Source organism: Podarcis bocagei, assembly GCF_964188305.1.
Source record: "Podarcis bocagei genome assembly, chromosome: 5".
NCBI lineage: Eukaryota > Metazoa > Chordata > Lepidosauria > Squamata > Lacertidae > Podarcis > Podarcis bocagei.
In genome coordinates, this window is record NC_138129.1 from 18241625 (window position 1) to 18261275 (window position 19651).

Sequence of the window (19651 nt, forward strand, 5' to 3'; positions counted from 1 at the left end):
GAGGGAAGGTAAACGGTGTTTCTGTGAGCTGCTCTGGTTAACCAGAAGAGGCTTTGTCATGCTGGCCACATGACCCGGAAGCTGTACGCCGGCTCCCTTGTCCAATAAAGCGAGATGAGCGCCGCAACCCCAGAGTCGGCCATGACTGGACCTAATGGTCAGGGGTCCCTTTACCTTTACTTTTATAGTGAGAAGCCAGCGTATGTGTGATGTGATCTAGAGGAGAAAACTGCAGGCTGGAAATGCAGAGAGTGAGTAATGGCTGATTTCTGCTTGAATCCAAGACTGTGGATATGGGAGAAACAATATCCTTTTGGTATTTTAATACTATGACTCATACATCGCAGGCTCAGATTGTATATATGTGTAAATAAACCATCATAAGGACACCAGTCTTCTCTGTGCCTCATTCCCAAAAGGAAACACAACCCCCAGGAATGCACCTGGAACTCTTGGAATGGCACATTGCTCAGAGATTGGGATGGTGTACAAAAATACGTCGGTCACCATAATGTGTTTCATCTATTATAATGGAGCTACATTTTATTTTGTAAGAGCTTGTAAAACTAGCTTCTGTTTTCTACCAAAATACCCAACCAGCAAAATTAATTAATGCACCCTCAGCCCAGGACTCTCACTGTCCAACATTAAAGAACCAGGGAAAACACCATCCCTTCCTAAAATACATGATGAAACATACAGATTTTAAACAATATTTCCAAATTTGTTTCCTCAGTCAGGAACGCAACAACCTTGAGTCTTTAATCTGCATGAAAGCCAAGGATCTCATGAATCCATGAGCTAAAACTTAAAAGTGAAAAGTATATAAGTGAGATAGTAAAATTATGTGGGGTTTGCATGACACTTCCTACTGACCACTCTGAATGGTGATTCAAAGCTGAATACAGTTTTCCAAGAACTGGTATGTCAGGTTTAATCCCCAGTGAACAACACATTCCATTTGCATAGTACTACTAACAGCAGCATTCGTTTACACCACACCACCCAAGTGATCAAAATTATGTGTGCCTTCTGAGTTTTGAGTCCGTGTAAAGATATGCAAGCATAAACAAGGTTTCCATGGTGCAATCTGTAGCGTGCCCAAGCTACAACTTGACAAAGGATAACCCTGAAGCTTCCGAGTTTCTCCTTAAATCACATTTTAACCTCCAAAAGCAAGCAGGCAAAGGCTATGCAATGCTTAGTTGACACTAGTTATAAATTGCTAATGGAATGATAAACTGTATTTGCAGGAACAGGGCAGGGATACTATGGAAAACATTGCATAGTGGTTACAAGGATGAGCACTGTGTTGATCCCAAAGCTAAGGATATAAAATGGTTCCCTTTTTTACTGAGTCACACAGGCTCCTTTTGTTCCTGTCTGAGGATACATGGTCGTGCCTCAATCATAGCCTCTGCCTGTGCCCTGTGCAGCTTCTCATACTGCATGGTTTAGTGCTGTTGTTAGTCCAAGGCAGTCCTCCCAAATTCAGGGGAGTACTCTTATCTGTCTACATAATTGCAGTTCCCAGCATTCTCTTTTTCTCGCATTCTTTATCACCCAAGATACTGTCACACTCCAGTGTTGCCAGATTACTGATATTAGATATTTATCCCAAAGCCTACAGATTCTTGTTTTCTGATAGCTAGAACCTCATACACACTCACTCACCAACTTTAGTTTCCTTCTATCCCCCTCCTCTTTGTGGCCACAAGCTTCTCCCTGCGCCTAAATAGTTTAAAGATTCTCCTCCTCCTATGTTCTTTTATATCTCTCTGTGGGTGGGGGTGGGGACTTTAACTTCTCATTCATCACTTCCCTAGCAGTACTGCTAGATCTACTGCAAATCCCTTGCTGATCTACTGCAAAGCTCCCAGAACTCTTAGCAGTAGATTTTGATCTACATTCTGCTCTCCGCTGTAGGGCTTTCTCAGTGGTGACCCACAGGAGGTCCACTTCTCTTTTTCTTTTGCTGTTTTTCAAACAGAGGCAAATGTATATATAATTTAAAATCCATTGGATATTTGGGGAGCATAGTGTGCCAAGGGTTTGCTGTTTGCTGTTGTCTTACATACACCAAATTCTGGTTTTTATGTATTCTTTTTAGGTTTTTATGCTAATTTTAAATTCATTTTTTGTGAACCTTTTCCTCCACTAAAGAGAGGAATGTAAATATTGTGGGTGGTTAGAGGAGAAAGAACACAGGATCAGAACTCTCCTTTGTCCCTGCTTGGGGCAATGTCAGTAGCAAACTAGGAAAAAATAAAAGTCTCCAGCACATTCTCCCATGCAATGATCTTGCCTGAGTCTTCCTGTACACAAGAGGAAATTCCTTCTGTGCTGCTTTTTTCACTAAGAAGCCCTGAATAATTGTGCTAAGAGACCATCTGCCTGCAGCTATTCCTCAACAAGAAGTTTCCATTGCGGCTAGTCCTTATAAGAAGTGAAATTCTGAGAATGGGTGTCTGAGATTGCTTTCTTTCTCCTCCCTCCACATCCCTTTTTCCTTTTTTGTTGTGTCATCCGAAATGCAAGGCTGAGAACAGGGACTGTCTTGCAATAGACTCTAGGTGCCCTTTTGGCTTAAGAGCAGGGGATCAATCAATCAAACAGTCTTATATATGAACAGGAATTGTTATGTATCTGGTAACACTGTTATGAAACATAACCTGGACCAGGGATGTGCAGGTGACAGGGTGGAGTTCTGCTCAGAGAGTTGGCTCAGATCTCAGAAATTCCCACTGAATTCTGTTACATCACAGTACATTAGCAAAACCTCACGGTGACTCTGAGTGTGCACGTTATCCATTAGAAATTAATGGATGACATTCATTTCTAGGGAGGAAGCCTATCGTGAGGTGCTTGGAGACGACATTCCAGTGCAGACAAAACATGCACACTCAGCCAGTGCCAGTGACCTGGTTGCACAGAGAAGGTCGCCAAAGAGGATAATGTGCTTTAATATGCAGGGTACATAGGCTGTGTACACATTACTGGCTTAAAACATAGCCAGGTCATTCTTTAGTTCTAATTTGGATTCAAGTTGGTCTGGAGGGGAAATGCCAAAGGGATGCCACTAATTTTTAACCCGGAATCACATAACCTGAAGCGTCTGTAACCTGAGGTACTGCTATACAGTTCAGCTGCCAGTGTGGCAGGCTTCTCTATGTGGAACTGGGAGCAAAGTGCCTTATTTGCTTATTTTTTATTAAAATATTTCTATACCACAAATATTTCTATACCTACCACAGCAGTCCTGAGGCAGCATAGCATCTATATCATCATCACCATAGAACTGTAGAGCTGGAAGGGATACCAAGGATCATCTAGTCCAACCCCCTGGAATGCAGGAGTCACAACTAAAGAATCCCTGACAGATGACCATCTGTCCTCTGCTTAAAAACCTCCAAGGAAGGGGAGTACACAACCTCCCAAGTAAGTTCATGCCATTGTCAAACAGCTCTTACTAGAATACAGCTGGAAAGCACAGATGTATTTTTGGTGCATCAAAACAGCTTCTATCTGCCTATCTGAGCTCTGTACTTGTGGCTTCTAATGCCAGAAGTGAGCCTGGCTGGGGAAAATGTATGGGGATGGGCTGCTGGAAAAACGGGAAGAGTACAGCACAAAAACCAGCTTGTCCTTTTAAAGTGCAGCCTCACCTTACTGAGTGGGTAGATGTGTGTTCAAAGATCTAAAGCTAGGCAGTCATCAGGAAAATATCTGTCTTTGCTCTTTTGTTTCATCCTTATATTGATATGTGTGGGAAAGTGTTAATCTATTCTAAATAAATGCAGCCTGACTGCCACACTTCCAAGATTCCAATAGGTAAAGACAGTAACAGTGTTGGATACAACATTACCGTAAAACACAGTCTTCCAAAATTGCACAGCTGCTGTTTATTGTTGCTCCAGTAGCCTTGGAGGGCAGATCAAAACAACAATGCCTATTATTTCAAATTTACAGAATGCTGCAGTTGTTGGGTGCCTGTTAACCTAAACTATGCCAAAGGAAGTCAGATAGAAGAAACAAAGTAAAATTTACAGTAGTGTCCTCTTCACTATTTAAAGAAGAAATTTACATACACAGAGAGAAAAAGAGTTTGCTCAAAATGTACTTGCACTGATAAAGAAACAACTCAACTTTTGTTAATAACCTTAGTCACTATTCCAAAGCAACCTTGAAAGCTATTGTTTTGATTGATGAGGTACAACAGCTCAGCCCCAATGCATGGCCTGCTCTAGAAATGTACTGCTCTATCTGACTAAATTGTCAAAGTAAGGAGTAAATTACAGAACTCCATTCTCCTCCCCACAGTTGTGACCATTATTTCTCCTACATATTGCTCAGTCCCTTTATTCTTGCTGGTCCTCCATTGTTTTTAAATGAATTCTTACACCACTTAAAATGCACTGAATAAATAGGGACACATTTAAAAAAGTAATAGCAGCGCCTTTTTTGATTCACATGCACCAATTTTAAACAGCACCATGAGAGACACGCACCACCCCATAAAGTGATAGCACTTTGTTTTGCTGCACTTTATGTGGCAGTCCAGAGTTCAAATCTCACCCCAGTCATGGTTGCCATCCATCTGTCTCGGGAGACAATGGAAGAGTGCGCCATCCGGGGTAAAGTCAAACTGCTGGTGAATTACAGCGTTGTAGAGGCTGTAGAGACCAACATGGGAGAGACATGTTATATTGCAGCTGGGGCAAATGAAGCCATGCTATTCGACAAACTTCTATCACTCAACCTGAGGACCTCATCTGCCATTTGGAAATAATAATACTAGCCTTACCAAGATAATGCGAGGCATTTCAAATGCTTAAATAGAGTTTTATAACTATTAAATAATATATCAGAGAGCAGAGGGTTGCAGGTAATGCTGGGGAGATCCACCCCCATGACCTGGATAAGTGCCCAATAAGACACTAGTTTTTGGCCTCACAGATGAATAGGGAATATCCCCCCCGCAACATCTGGGGGGCAACAGTTCCCCACAGCAGGCCTAACTTACGTCACAAGCGTGAGAGCCTGTGAGGGTGCTGCCCCATGCACAACTCAATGTGCCAGATTAAGGGGTGGGTGTGTGACTGCACATAGTGGGGAGGTCCGACAACACTGACCAGTAAATAAATACTGTATAAAACAAATGTATCTGCCTCCCACAGCTAAACCGAAAGCATTTTTTCTTGGCCTCATAACTTCCTCACTTCCCTTGTTCTTCATTCCATGTCTGAAATCTTTGGCCCGCCCCCCAAAACAAACCCACACATTTTCTCTCCAAAACCCTCCTCAAATTTATGGGGGTGGGGAGGAGGAAGATAAATAGCTATAACGCTTTGTTTCGCTATAACGCTTTTTCTTTATCGCCACGACTAGTCTTGCCTGAGAGACTCGCCGCATCCCCACGGCAGAAGCGAAGCGACCTGCAGCCCGCGGAAGCCGACTCCACGGTAAATTTTGCTGAATCTTTTAAGGTGCCCCCACCCCACCCCACCCAAGGCCCCTTCGTTGTCCTCTGCTGTCACAGACTAAGGAGGAGGGTGGTCTCTCTCTCTCTCTCTGGAAACTTTATTAAAATGCCCCCATCTCCGCCCTAGATGAAAGAGCCCCATCACCAACAACTCCTTCTTCTCCTTCCCGCCCTCAGGCCCAACCGCTTTCCTTGGCGCGCGCGCGCGTGTGCCTAGATCTCCTCAGGCCGCGGCGGCCTCATCTCTCGTTTCCCTCCTCCGAGCTGCTGGGGCTAAGGCGCCACGAGGGCAAGGGAAGAGCGGAGGAGGCCGAAGCGCCCTGCCCGCTGCGGGGCAGACGACGAGGCTAGGCCTAGCCGAGTGGGCCGCCATGGCGACAAGCCAGCTCCTCAGCTCGGGCGAGTCACTGTGAAGGGAACCTGCAAGGCCACTGAAATAGACCCTTTCTCTGTGGGATTTTGTGTGCTTGACCATGGGGATTATGGCTCGAGGGTCATTTTTCCTCTCGAAGGTGACTAGCCTCCCCCCCTTTCTCCAGAGGATGTGCCCATGGGCAAACCACTAAACGTTAGGCCGCGCTTTTGTAACCACTGCCCCGGGAGTAAATGCCATTGAACTCAATGGGGTTTTTTTTATCTGAGTAGACGGGGATAGGACTGTGCTTTAAGGATTCCGCCCCCACCCGCCCCCTGCTTTCATCCAGAGGGATTAAAATAACAGAATTACTGCCTTCAGAGCTGGCACTTTGCGTTGTGGAATTGTTATCATCATCATCATTTATTAAATTTGTATTCCGCCCCTTCATCCAAAGATCACAGGGCGGGTCGCAACTTCAAAATACAAAAGGAGAACACAAAATGTGTAACGAACCAACACACACACCCCTACCTCCCACAAACACCTTTCAAAGACTTTAGAATATTTCTTTCAGCCAAAGGCCCTGGTTATACAGAAACGTTTTTTGCCTGGTGCCTCAATATATGTTATAATCCCACTATTTTGTTGTTGCTCAAGTGTGTTTGATGAGGAACGAGGCATCTCTGGAAGGAGGTGTTGAGTTATGGGATTAGGGGTTTAGGCCGCAACCTTTGGGCGCATGCGTCCACAAATCCCATTGTGTTCTGTAGGTTTGTTTTTTTAAATGTCTTAGTAGTTGTGCCAAGGACTGTTTGCTACATAGGGCCTCAGTGGATCTCAGCAAAGCCTTGCGACATGGTAGTGGGTATGCCGCTTAACAGCATCCTAGATAAGTTTTGAAACGGCTTAGTATTTGATTGTTATGGTAATGATGCATTGATTCTGTCGTAAGCATATTTACATGGAAAAGTGGCTTACTAATTTTAATAATAATAATAATATTCCTTGCTTCAAGGAATATTCTTAGTTTTAGATTTTATGATTTATGTGTTTTCCATTTGGTTGTGTACTTTTTGATGTGTTTTATTTATTACTTAAGACTTTTGTTATGTTGGTAACTATGTAAATCTTGTCAGGTTGTAAGCTGCCTTGAGCATTGCTTTAACCATGGAAAGATGGCATACAAGTAAAATGATGATGATGAAGATGTTTACAATTTAAAATAATTGGGGAGTGCATGTAGACATTTTAAAAAGCATTTTATATGGGAGGGGTAATAATCCTGTCCTGAAATTTTGTAGGGAATTATGGATAAAACTATGGCAATGGGATGATCATGTGTATGTACTCTTTAATCAGCATTTTAGTGTGTGATTGTTTATGTTTTCATGTTCCTCTTTCATTCCTTTTGGAACTAGCAGTATATACATGTTTAATGTAAAGTAAGCAAATGAAATGTCCTTTCACAAGCATCCTTGCTAAACCCTGGGACATAAAAGGTGGCACATTACGGTAATTCATCGCAGTTGAATTGGGGAGGAATCGCCCCCTCCCCAGTAAAAGTGGACAGGTGTGTGCTTGCATACACCTAACTCTTCTCCCACCCATCCCTTTTCAAGACTGGTGGTTTCCAGCAGTGCCCTCATTGCAGCATCTCTCCTCCTCCAATGACTTTTGTTGGGAAATGCCCTCCCTTAACCTTTCTCCCAAATCCTCCTTTTCCCCAAATGGTATCAGGAAGAGAAAAGCCAAAAGGATCAGGTGTGTGTGTGTGTGTGTGTGTGTGTGTGTGTGTGTGTGTGTGGCTGTAGCTCACGCAACCAGCCTTAAAAAAAAAAGCTAACTCCCAATAGCCCTCCTTCCTCCTCCCACAAGAATCCCTCCTCCCTCTCTTCTTTCTCATTCAAACGCAGCAACTCCTGTTGTGTCAGTTTTTATCTTCTTCCTACCAACAGCCACCACTAGGCAGAGGAAGATCAGCAGCAGGTAAAAGAAACCTCCCTCCCCCCTCAAAAAAAGCACCCCATTTTAAAGGTCTCGTCGTTATGCTATATTTCTTCCTCTTTCTTTGCACCCCTCCCACCCACCAAAAGGGAGGAAGATAAATAGATGAGGAAGGGGAAGATTAGCCTCGCTTCCTCTAAACTTCTTGCTGTGTGTGATTTCTGCCTCGTCTCTTCTGGCTTGCAGCCTCTCTCTCTCTCTCTCTCTCTCTCTCTCTCTCTCTCTCTCTCTCTCTCCCTTCCTTCTTTCTCTGCCATCCAAGTAGAGGTTTGAAACTTCCATTAGAGACATAGGTATTTGTTTTCAATACTCGATATGTCGATCTTGAGGAGGAGGAGGTGGGCGGAAGAGGAAGGATCTTCTTTGTGAGTCAGGGATGTTCCTGGAGGAAAGGTTTGCAATGTGTTTTGCTCATGGTTTGGGGGGGGGGGCGGGTGGAAGGGGGGGCTTCAGATTTGCTAATGAAAAGTTTATTGATCCGTTTTTGTCAGTTTCATTTTGAATGCTGCTTCTGCGGAATCTAATTGCCCCGGGGCGTTGCAGAGTTATTTCTCCCCCACCTCAAATTGTGTGTGTGTATACAGTATATATATATATGTGTGTGTGTGTGTGTGTACACATTTTTTTTTTTAAAAAAAAAGGGGAGTGGAAAAGGAAGAGCTGTGGCTCTTCAACAACAATAGACTTTGCTAGGAGAGGAGGAGAATACAAATTCATTAAAGTGTGTTTGGTGATGTGAACTGACTTCCGTATACTGATACCTTACCTATATATGGGGAGACATTAATTATTGGCTAATCGGCTTCACTTTGGGTGTGTTAGGATTTGTGCAGTTGAAATAAACAAAAACCTATTCGCCAAAAGCAGTCATTCGACACGCAGTCCCGTGTGCCCACCCCTCCCCTCCCCCATTATAATGTATGCTGTGTGTGAATCGCCTTGTGAGTATCAGAATCGAAGTGTTAAAAAGAGTTTCTGAAGTGGTGACCAGCAAAATTTCTGTCTTGGGTTTCTAGCTTGAAGGGCTTTTGGATGTTCGAATAACTTCGGCATTGTGGTTCAGATGGAGTGTTTGCAAAGGAAAACAAAACGAAAAGGTTCCTTGTGGTTATTTTTTTGTCCTTCCTAAAATGACCTTGAAAGCTAAAATATACACATCGCTTCTGATGGGTGGAAAGGGTGGGGGGCTGAGGGGCGAGTAGAGAAGAAAGAATCTAGCATATAGCCAAAAGCAGAAATAGGAACTTAATCATGTAGATGAAGTGAAATCTTTTACAGAAGAATGTGAAAAGGGAAGTTTCTGCATGTGAAGGGAACAGAAGGAAATAACACACTTACAAATATGTCGTGGGGGGGAGAGAAGAGTCATATCATTCTTCACAATGTATTAGGCCTTGAGAAGCTTGCCTGATATGATCAGGAAGGCAGGGAAATAAAACGCCTAACTACACACTGAATAGCAGGCATTGACTTGCTGACCACTTCTGTTGGCAGCTAGGGGCTGGTTTTTGTGTCTGCAAAGGTATCTGAGCACAGTGCTCTTATAACAATGGCTTGCAAATGTTTTCTCTCGCCATGTTTTGTTACACTTCAGGGGGTCTTCTGTAGATTTGGGACTTGAGATGCCTTTTTTTTAAAAAAAATGTTATGACTTCATGATTAGTTGTTTTCTGGATCATCATGAAAGGATTGGCTCACATAAGTAGGTTAAACTGCTTTCTTTGGAGGTGGGGGAGGGAAAGTAGGTGGAGTTTGATCCTCTCTTCTCCCCCCCCCCCTAGTTTTATGTGAATTGATGAGTCAGTATTTAAGATGTGCAATAGGCATGCCAGCTTGTGATGGGACATCAGTTACTTCTTTTTATTAAGAACTCCCACTTGAGAGAATACTAAAATGTATATGTTGCATGGTTAATAAATCTGGAGGTGGGGGAAAGAGAGAGAGGAGAATTCCCTTGGTTTTCTTGAAGTGATGCTACTGTTGAGGCTTTATTCAGATAATCATCATGCATAACAAACAGCTGTAGCTGAGAAAATATTTCAGTGGGCTATTGATTGATCTGACATACCAAGTTATATTCCCTTCTGCAAAGTTTGAGTCGTTGATTTCAGTTTCATTGTGGTTGTGTGTGCATGCATTGGTTTTCTTTTTGTTTTTTGGAGAGAAAAAAGAGTGTAAGCCTGTTTGGAAAAACTTAGCATGTTCATATAGCTATTTGATAATAGTGGGTTTTTAAAAATATAAAATAAAAATGTATAAGGTTGATTCAATTATGTCTTCATCGCTTTGGAGCTGCTTGAATGACTTGACATGAGATTAGGTGCAACAAAAGAGAAGGCAGGGGAACAACAGCTGCCTTCCAGTTCTGAGGCACTATTGCTCTTAGCAGGAAGGCATTTTATCTTTTAGTGCTGTGTTGTCAGGTTTAAATGTTAAATATTTATATTCCTGTGAAAGGTTGTTAGACTACACTTGTGTGTTTAAAAAAAAAAAAAAGCACACACACACCATGTATTTACTAGAGCCTTAAAAAGAAAAAGATGACTTATATTTCTGCCTTTACCACAGCCTGTTTAAGATCTGATGTTAAAATACCAAATCATCCCAACTTTTAGCTCAACTTATTTTTTGGCTCTGAAAAGAGCCACCACTAGTTTGTACTTGCTTGGCTGCTGTGTGGTAAGAACTTTTTAAGGTGTGGCTTTAATGGCAGCTGACGATTCTTGCTGAGAAACAAGTCTTATTTTTGGTACGTGTCTCTATGGAAATTCTATGTGAGGCAAAATTGCAACATTGAATGTCCCCTTTAAAGGGGAAAAAAAGATTTTATATTGTCCACTGAATAGCTCTTCCTTAAAGGAAATAAAGACCAGTGCTGAAAACTTCCTCCCAAGTTACATATACAGCATACATATTTTAAAGTATGGGTGTCTTTTCTATAAAGTTTCAACATAAATAACTTTTTCATGACCTATAGATGTTGGGGTTTTCTGGTTGGTGTTGTTGTTCCAAACCACAGCATGTCTTATAATGGTAACCCATTTTAGAGTAGATGGGAAGCCATTTCCTGGATTTGTTTTAATTAAGCAGTGTTATTTATAAATTTGTGGTTCTTAAAAAGTGCCATAGCAAAGGGAGGCTATATTTATAGGGGTTTTAAGAGGATTGCTACTGACTCCTTCAACAGAAATTGCATTAGATTCCAGATGGAGAGCTATTGGGTAGCTTGGAATATCTCCTTTGTTTTGGTGGAAACTGGCAAGGCGAGGGGGTGGCGATATGACTGGAAAAAAGGTACTCTGCACTATTCTTTCACATTTGTTTGTTTCATTTAGGGCTTCTTTGAAAAACTCTCTGCCTCTCAAACACTTAGCTGCATTACTTAAGAGTGTTGCTATACTTTGCATCAATGAAATTGCACGGTTGAAGATTTTATTTGCCTCCTATATGTACAAGATCAAAGTGAAAAGCACGTCCCTGATCCTAATCGTGTTGCTTGAAAGTAAGTCCTACTGCTATTAGTGTGGTATAATTCCAAGCAGTTTGTTCAGCATCAAGGTGCAAATTATTGCATGTTTGCTTGGAAAAATAGTTGAAAATGAAATTACAGATCTCATTTGACTTTCAGTATGGTAGCAGCTGTGTAAAACTGAGACTTTGTAATTAGGATTTTATAGACCAGGGAAGTACTGTAGTGATAAATATGGCCTAGTTTTAAAAATATCTAAAAGAGAAAATTCTCACTACTTCTGTGCCAGGTATGGCGAAATGTTATTCATACCACACACAAAAAGCCACACTCTATTGGTGAATGAAGGACTTCTTTCAGCTCTTTACCTATAGTTAAAATGACTAAGCTTTCCTATCTTTAGGCAAATTTGAAAGAGAAGCTTGACCTTTGAGTTTACTTGCTTCCACAGAGATTCAGATGATTAAATAAGTAAGGCTATTGGACTGTCATTTACTTATTTATCTCATGTCATCCTTTCCAGTTCAACCTACTATTTAAATGTAGAAAATCAGCAAAATTTCTGCCACAGCAGGGCTGCCATTACTAAGCTTACAAGCCCTCCTTTATTCTCATTCTCTTGATTAGAACATCAGGAGTCCAATACAATTGCCCCCCTTCACATAATTACATTTGCTACGCCTTTGGCATAAAAGATATTCATTCATTATGAACACTTTTTGAGCATTTTTAATGACACTCAAATCTGTGTAAGGCTCCAGCAAATAAAAATTAGCAGATGAATAATACAGAAAAGTATAAAAAGGTTGGATCCTATCACTGGAGATTTGTAACCACTTACAGTATTTGAATTGGGGAAAACATGTTTGTATAATGTCTTGTGTAATCAAGTTTTTGGACCTTAGAAATTGGGTGAGTAATCTGCAGCTTGTGTGTGTAAATGTGGATTAACAATTGTAAATTTAAGTTTACTAGCCCAAAGCTAGTGAGCTGGTAGCATTTATATTCTTGTTCCCAATCTGGGGCAAACATGTGGTGGTTCTTTAAAAGTATGTTTTGTAGTTTATCAGCAGTTAGTTGAATTCTTGGTTTAACCTTTTTAAAATTGGTTCATAATAAAGTTAAATAACGTTTTGCTCTAAGCAACGAATCCTTGGGTCTGTCCAAGAATTGGAAGAATTCCACAAGTAGGAATTTTCTCCTTTTTTCAACCTCCTGAACTGTTCACATCAACTATATCAGCAGCTTTAATTAGCATCCTTGAATGACATAGCAAAAGAGGTTAGTAAATAGCATTTTGTGTTGCCTGTTTGTGTATGTTAGAAAAGTGGGGGTGGGGGTAGCACATAAATTGGCTCATGAGGCATTCCACTTTTGGGGAAACAATTTCTGGCACTTTGGATAATATGACAAATCCCTTTTTGCCAGATGAGTCTCTTAGTCAGTTGCGTTGACCAAAAGGACCTCATATTCTCCACTTTAAATATTGAAAAGAACAGTCCAGGTTTAGAAAGCATAGATCAGGGTCAGCAACCTTTTTCAGCGGTGGGCCGGTCCACCGTCCCTCAGACCATGTGGTGGGCCGAACTATATTTTGGAAAATAAAAAAAGAACGAATTCCTATGCCCCACAAATAACCCAGAGATGCATATTAAATAAAAGCGCACATTCTACTCATGTAAAAACACCAGGCAGGCCCCACAATTAACCCAGAGATGCATTTTAAATAAAAGGGCACATTCTAGTCCTGTAGAAACACGCTGATTCCTGGACCATCCGTGGGCCGGATTGAGAAGGCGATTGGGCCGCATCTGGCCCCCGGGCCTTAGGTTGCCTACCCCTGACATAGATCTTGCATCTGATATATATTTAGGTTGCAATGCTTCGCACACTTACATAGGAATAACACTTACATACCTGTGAATTCCATTTAATACAGTGGAGTACACATGCATAGGATTGTGCTGTTAGGAGTCTTCTGGTTTTGCTTCAGATACATTGGCTTGGTGTCCAGTAAATCCTGAGGGATAGAAACTTCTAAACTTTAAATGTAGGATTGTCTTCTTAAAAAGAAGCAGAGATCTCCAGAGTAGGTAAAGGTAAAGGGACCCCTGACAATTAAGTCCAGTCACGAACAACTTGGGGGTTGTGGCGCTCATCTCGCTTTACAGGCCGAGGGAGACGGCATTTGTCCGCTTCCGCAGACAGTTTTTCCGGGTCATGTGGCCAGCATGACTAAGCTGCTTCTGGTGAAACCAGAGCAGTGCACGGAAATGCTGTTTACCTTTCTGCCAGAGCAGTACCTATTTATCTACTTGCACTTTGACGTGCTTTCGAACTGCTAGGTTGGCTGGAGCTGGGACCGGGGGTTTGAACCACCGACCTTTCGATCGGCAAGCCCAAGCGGCACAGTGGTTTAACCCACAGAGCCACTAAATCTAGGGCAGGGACAATGACTTGTTTCCTCCCCAAACTAGATATCAGAGAAGACAACATTTAGTTCTTTGATACAGTTTTATTATGTAAACATCTACTCTGAAAGCAAATTAGCATGTGATTTTTCCTTACTGGTGAATACATTTTGCTTGTAGGTCTCACAATTAAACTGTAGGAAAGGTACTTGGAATAAAACAAAACTTGTTGCAACATATTTTCACATGATCCTCAAATGCATTTGAATGGAGTAAATAATTTTACCCACTGGGAAATCTTTGGCCTATACTTTCAAGGATTATTGGGCTCCTGAGCTGCACAGATGCCGTGAAGTGATCATATTCTTGCTTGTTTAACTAAATATAATTTTTGTTCTTATTAAGGCTGAGTGATTGTAATTATATAACTTGAATTCATGCTGCTTGATAAGTTGATTATAGCATATGCTGGGTAAGTCAGGGTTGGTGACTATTCTAACAAATGTTGGTTGTTTGGTCAAAAAACACAAATACACAAATACCAACCATTGCCTTCTTAAAGGTAAAGGGACCCCTGACCATTAGGTCCAGTCGTGGACGACTCTAGGGTTGTGGCACTCATCTTGCTTTACTGGCCGAGGGAGCAGGTGTACAGCTTCCGGGGCATGTGGCCAGCATGACTAAGCTGCTTCTGGTGAACCAGAGCAGCGCACAGAAACGCTGTTTACCTTCCCGCCGGAGCAGTACCTATTTATCTACTTGTGCTGTGTGCTTTTGAACTGCTAGGTTGGCATGAGCGGGGACCGAACAACGGGAGCTCACCCCATTGCGGGGATTCAAACTGCCAACCTTCCGATCGGCAAGCTCTAGGCTCTGTGGTTTAAACCACAGCACCAAGCTCAATTATGTCCTGTGTATTGTTAAATTGGTCATAGTGATCTCTACAAAGAAGACACCAGCTGTATTGCTAAATATTAGTTGTACTGCAATGATGTTTAGGTTGTGAATTATAAACACCTGGGAGTTACTTCCATGTACCTTCCTTTTTTTTCCTTTTCTTTTTTTTTAGTAGAACCTTGGCAATAGGTTTAGTTTTTATTTGAAGAGTTGCAGCTAATCAGAATAGCAATAATCTTTCAGAGCTGTGGTTAATCATAGAAATTGTTCTATATTAATTCATGATTTCTATAGAACTGGTTAATTTGGGTTATATGTCAGCCATGAACAAGTAAGACTCTGTGCTTGCTAGGGTGAGATAGAAGAAACTTGAGAGTATATATATTCAGAAGGAAGAGTTTGGTGTGTCTTGATTTTATAGCTACAATATTTCTGTGCTTACTGTATTATGCAGTCAGCACAAAATGGTAGAAATTCCTAGGTGTCATATAATGTGCAAATGTTTGAAGTGGCACACTCAAAGACACACTCTTATCAGCTAGAGGCCCGCATGATGAATGTTCTGCTGGAGTGTATCTCTTCAGACTGCAGGTGGGGGAATCAAATGGTTGAATCTTTTCTCCATGTATAAAAAGTTTGCTAGCTTTTGTAGCTGTAGGGAGCCACTTCTTATTCATTCTCTTACATTAAAGTTGCAGGCGAAGTGTTCAAACTACAGGTGAAGTATTCAGACATTTGATTTTCCCACCTGCAGTGTGATGTACTATAATTTAGCAGCAGATTATTGGGGGGGGGGCCTTCTGATCAGTTGGCTCTTAATGAAAACTCATTTATTGGCTACAGTCTATCAGGCCGACTGAAGCATTGACTCTGAGACAGTTCACACATTCAGATGAATAAAGTGGAATGAAACTCTGGGAATTAACCAGTTTCTTCCTGCAGGTGTTGCATCATGTGTTTATATGCTGCCCATATTAAACAAAATTAAACACATCCCAGTATATGGAAAGCAGCAAGAAGTTGGTGTTTCATTCCTTTTCAGTTCATTCTGAGGAACATTTGAATGTACAATACCGTCCAGAGTTTAAAATGGTGCAGTCCGAGTAACTTTGTGCCATGCAATTTATTTTGACTATGTTGTAAACTGGTTTGGCAAAACACAGATAAGGCCAAACAGAAATTCTTACAGCTTTTCTACCTTAAGTGATGTAGGGCTGGTAGCAATATCAAAATCTGGTTTTTTATACATGGTAGGCCTTAAATAGTAATGGCAGTAGTAGTAGGATTTCTTGCTGCAATATTACACACAGCATCAGAAAGAAATTAGATACTATTTGCCAGTTTGGGGTTTCTTTAAAATCCTTTTCACCGTTGAGAGCCTTAAATACTGGGCTGAATCATCTAAAAGTTGATACCCTGCAATAAATCGATACAAATAATTTTTAGTACTTAATCCAATACTTATGAGACATAGGATAGCTGCACATTATCACCATGGAGGTATTTGATTATACTGTAGAATTATTCTTGGTAGGCTAAAGCTTGATCTTAATATTATTAAAATAAAATTGCTTTATAAAGTGAGGTGTTGGAATTAGATTAACCTTTTACAAGCAGTATTTTAAGGAAATTCAGAGAGTCTGAGAACTTTTTTGAGGACATAGAAATGTTTAAGTGCTGCCTGCTCCTATATAAGAATGAGAACCCCTAACATAAGGAAACTAAAGAACACAGGGCATTTACCAGGACCCATGCTAGTAAGTCTTCAAATGGGAGCCAGCCTGCATTCCACCCTGCCTCTGCCAACCCTGTAGCATTTACATATAAAGGATTACTAAATACTAAACATTCCCCTCACTTCAGTAGATATTGTTTTTCCTAGACTAAGGTACTTTTAAAAAGCACCCTTTCAAAGCTGAAGTATTTTAATGGTAGGTCTTAATGTTTTCACACATAATGTATCTTATCCAAATGCAGAACTCTTTAGCCTAGGCTCCAATTCTCTCAAATATGCTAATCCATACACCCAACAAAAGGCAGATACAAAAAGACAGAAGGAGTGTTTCAGCTGTTTTGTTTCTGCTCTGGGTCAGGCTGACAGGACTAATTGGTCCCTACTCTGTATGCGCTGGAACTTCCAGTCCTAATTAGAATGTGTTACGTGTCTTGTTCAAAGCTGGACACAGGTATCTCCATCCCAAAGATACTCCAGTGTGAAAGTGCTCTTCTGTCTCAAACTTCAGATGGGAACATAGAAAGGGATTAATAAAGGATATGGGGGATAAGATAATTTTTTTAGAGATGTCTGGCAATTCTTAGGCACATTACATGCCATGAATATTTTTCCATTGTTAACTGGAAGCTACTGCATGTTTGCTGGTTTTAGTGAGATGTGTTGGTGATTCTTTGGGTTGCAACCTCTTTCTTTCAATTGGGCTAGTCCTAGTGGGATTTTGGTTCCCTCTCTCAAATAACAGGCCCCTGAGATATATGTCAAATTAATTTCTGTAATTCTGCATCAGCATTAAAAGTAGTTTGCCAAGCCCAGAGGCTGCCCTCCTAGAAACATCAACCCCTCAAACCCTTGGGCGTGTGAAGCAAACTGAGTGACTTCTTTGAATCCTGACCACTACACTAAAAAGCATGAATGTGCCAGACTAAGACAGCTGTGATACTGTGTAGATTGCATTGGCTCAAGTGGTGGTAATACTTGTAGAAATAATTCATTTAAAATGTTTGCATTTAGCCAAATGGTGTGTGTAGTAGAGGGAGCAACAGCAGTACTCCTTTCTGTGGCTACTGGGAGGGTTGACTGCCTGGGGAGAGATTCTCAAAATCCTACAGACTTCACGACACCTTCCCATGGACTATATGATTGTGCCCTCAATATGTTACAGCAAAAAAAAAAGGCCTTTTCCAGTTCTGATACCCTTATGGAACTTGTGTATGGAGATGTACATTGCCAACCTATTAACATGTAAAATGTTCTTGTGGCAAAACCTGAAAATGTCCTTAAGTACCAGCATTCACTCTTTTATGGACATGCTTAGTAAAGATAAGACGTAGCTTTTTCTAATGAAGGCAGTCAACAATTGATACAAAATATGTGACTCCCAACTGGCTGTAGCTGCTCATGGCTGTAAAATTTGTGCCTGTAGTGATACATGACTATTCTAGCTTACTTGTGAGATCAGTGCATTTTAAAATAATGTTGATGCTAAAACTATGCAGCTGTTGGAAACATTTACATGGGAGTTAGGGTCAAATGCCCAAACTTCTAGATTATTTTATTTTGATCTCTTCTGCAGCTGAAACAATATGTAGGAAATTCTTTTTCTCACAAAATAGTTATGCTTTGTGTCCTACTGATTTTAATCTTTTGAATCAAGTATACTTTGTTTCCTATGCATACACAGGAGTTAAATAGTTCCAAAATTGGGAAGCATATATTCCATAAATAAAGCGTAGGCTGTAATACACAAAGTCCAATTTAAATGTTTCTCCCTTTTATGTGTGTGTATTTAAAGATACCTTCTCTGAATCATGGATCCTACCTACGCTCTAGGTATGTTATTATATAAAATACTAGGTTGATAAAATGGAAGGAAAACTTTCAGTTGGTTTATAAACTTCTACTTCAAGTGGTTTTTCAAATGTTATCTGATACCATTACCCAGAAATAGATCTTACAAAATTATATGATGATATGAAGATTCTTAGTTTCTCTTCTATAAGAAGAAACTCAATCCGATTACTAATCAGGTCTTTAAAAATTGTAGCATCTCAAATTTAAACAGGAATTTGAATAGATGATTGTCTGTGCTTATCCAATGCAGAGTGCAAAATAGATTATCAGTTTGAATTTGTTGTTTCATTTTTGTGTGGAACACCAAGAATTTTGAATGAGTTGTGTGAAGTTGTTGTGCTGTGCCTTGCAATTTGGCTACCTTTTTACAAATGCCTCTTAATTGGTTTGGAGTTTGTTTAATAAGAGCCTTAATACACAGCAGAGTTGAGTGTTGGACTAATGTGATGAGTTTTCCCAGCTGACATTCTTTATCTACACAGTTGAACTTTTAATTAAACATCTGAATTCATACAGATATGTGCTCTGTTCACACATGGCATCTCAGTGAGTCAACACCTGTACAGAAGCCACCCAGAACTTGGAGTGTTGGCTGCTGCCTACTCACTCCAAAGTAGCCTTATCTTTTCTTACTGAGAAGCACAAGGGAGTTGTGTTCCAGCTATTTTGCTTTCTGAAGCCAGCTGCTTTGCTTGCTGTTCATTCAGGAGCCAACAGGGAAGGAAAATGGTTCAGGAGGCAACTTCCTTGTTCCTTTTTTATGAAAAAGTGAAGCCCTACAAGAATGCCATTGTTCTTCCTCCACTGTTGCAGGTAGTATGCAACTAAACACCTGTTGCTAGGAATCACAAGTGGGAGAATTCAGATTCTGCTTGCAGGTTTCCCATTGTCATCTTGCAGGTTTCCCATTGTCATATGTGAACAGGATGTTGCACTAAATGGCCTTGGTCTGGAAGGCTAAGTGTTTGGCTTAAAGGCTGTCGTGTGAAGAGAGTATAGAGAGGTAAAGCATATTTCCTCATTAAACTGAAGCAACAGTAAAATGTAAAACTGCTGTTAAAGCTTATTATTCTTGCAAGATGCATTGTGTGTCAAGGTCCCTTAACACTTAAACAGGGAAATTGGAAGTGCTGCAATGCCAGGTCAGAATTAAGCTACACTATAGAAATGCAGTCTGGTCTGTAGAACTCTCTCAAACAGAAGTGGTCTGCAATAGCATACATTGGTTATGTTTTATGAAGGTACCACAGATTCACTTCTGTTTTCACAAAATACCCTATATTAAAAGCCTTCTAGCAATTGGACTATTATGTTAATAAAAGGTATATCTTCATATACTGTATGTATAATTTTTAACAACCAGAGGATGAGAAAATAGATTTGAATACTGTCAAGTAAAATTGAAAATTCGTAAGGTATTTTTGATCTTTCTGTCCTTCCCCCT

General features: G+C 40.8%; 1 protein-coding gene and 1 long non-coding RNA gene across 5 annotated transcripts in view; one reads left to right on the forward strand and one right to left on the reverse strand.

Moving 5' to 3' along the window:
* Positions 1-3518: 3518 nt before the first annotated feature.
* Positions 3519-5476, reverse strand: LOC308588405. Its single transcript, XR_014008718.1, has 2 exons — positions 5395-5476; positions 3519-4673 (listed from the first exon to the last, which is right to left on the reverse strand). It is a non-coding gene; the product is annotated as an uncharacterized lncRNA (long non-coding RNA).
* A 29-nt stretch (positions 5477-5505) lies between these two features.
* The window catches only part of ZNF217 (zinc finger protein 217), a 33383-nt gene continuing 19237 nt past the window's right edge, over positions 5506-19651 (forward strand). Inside the window, exon 1 of one of the 4 annotated variants that reach the window (XM_081196073.1) lies at positions 5506-5994. The gene's annotated coding sequence lies outside the window, so the exon portion shown is untranslated. Of the gene's footprint in view, positions 5995-6181; positions 6706-7734; positions 7827-8078; positions 8138-19651 lie in introns of those variants that run through there. The other 3 variants (XM_081196071.1, XM_081196070.1, XM_081196072.1) reach the window with 3 other exon arrangements.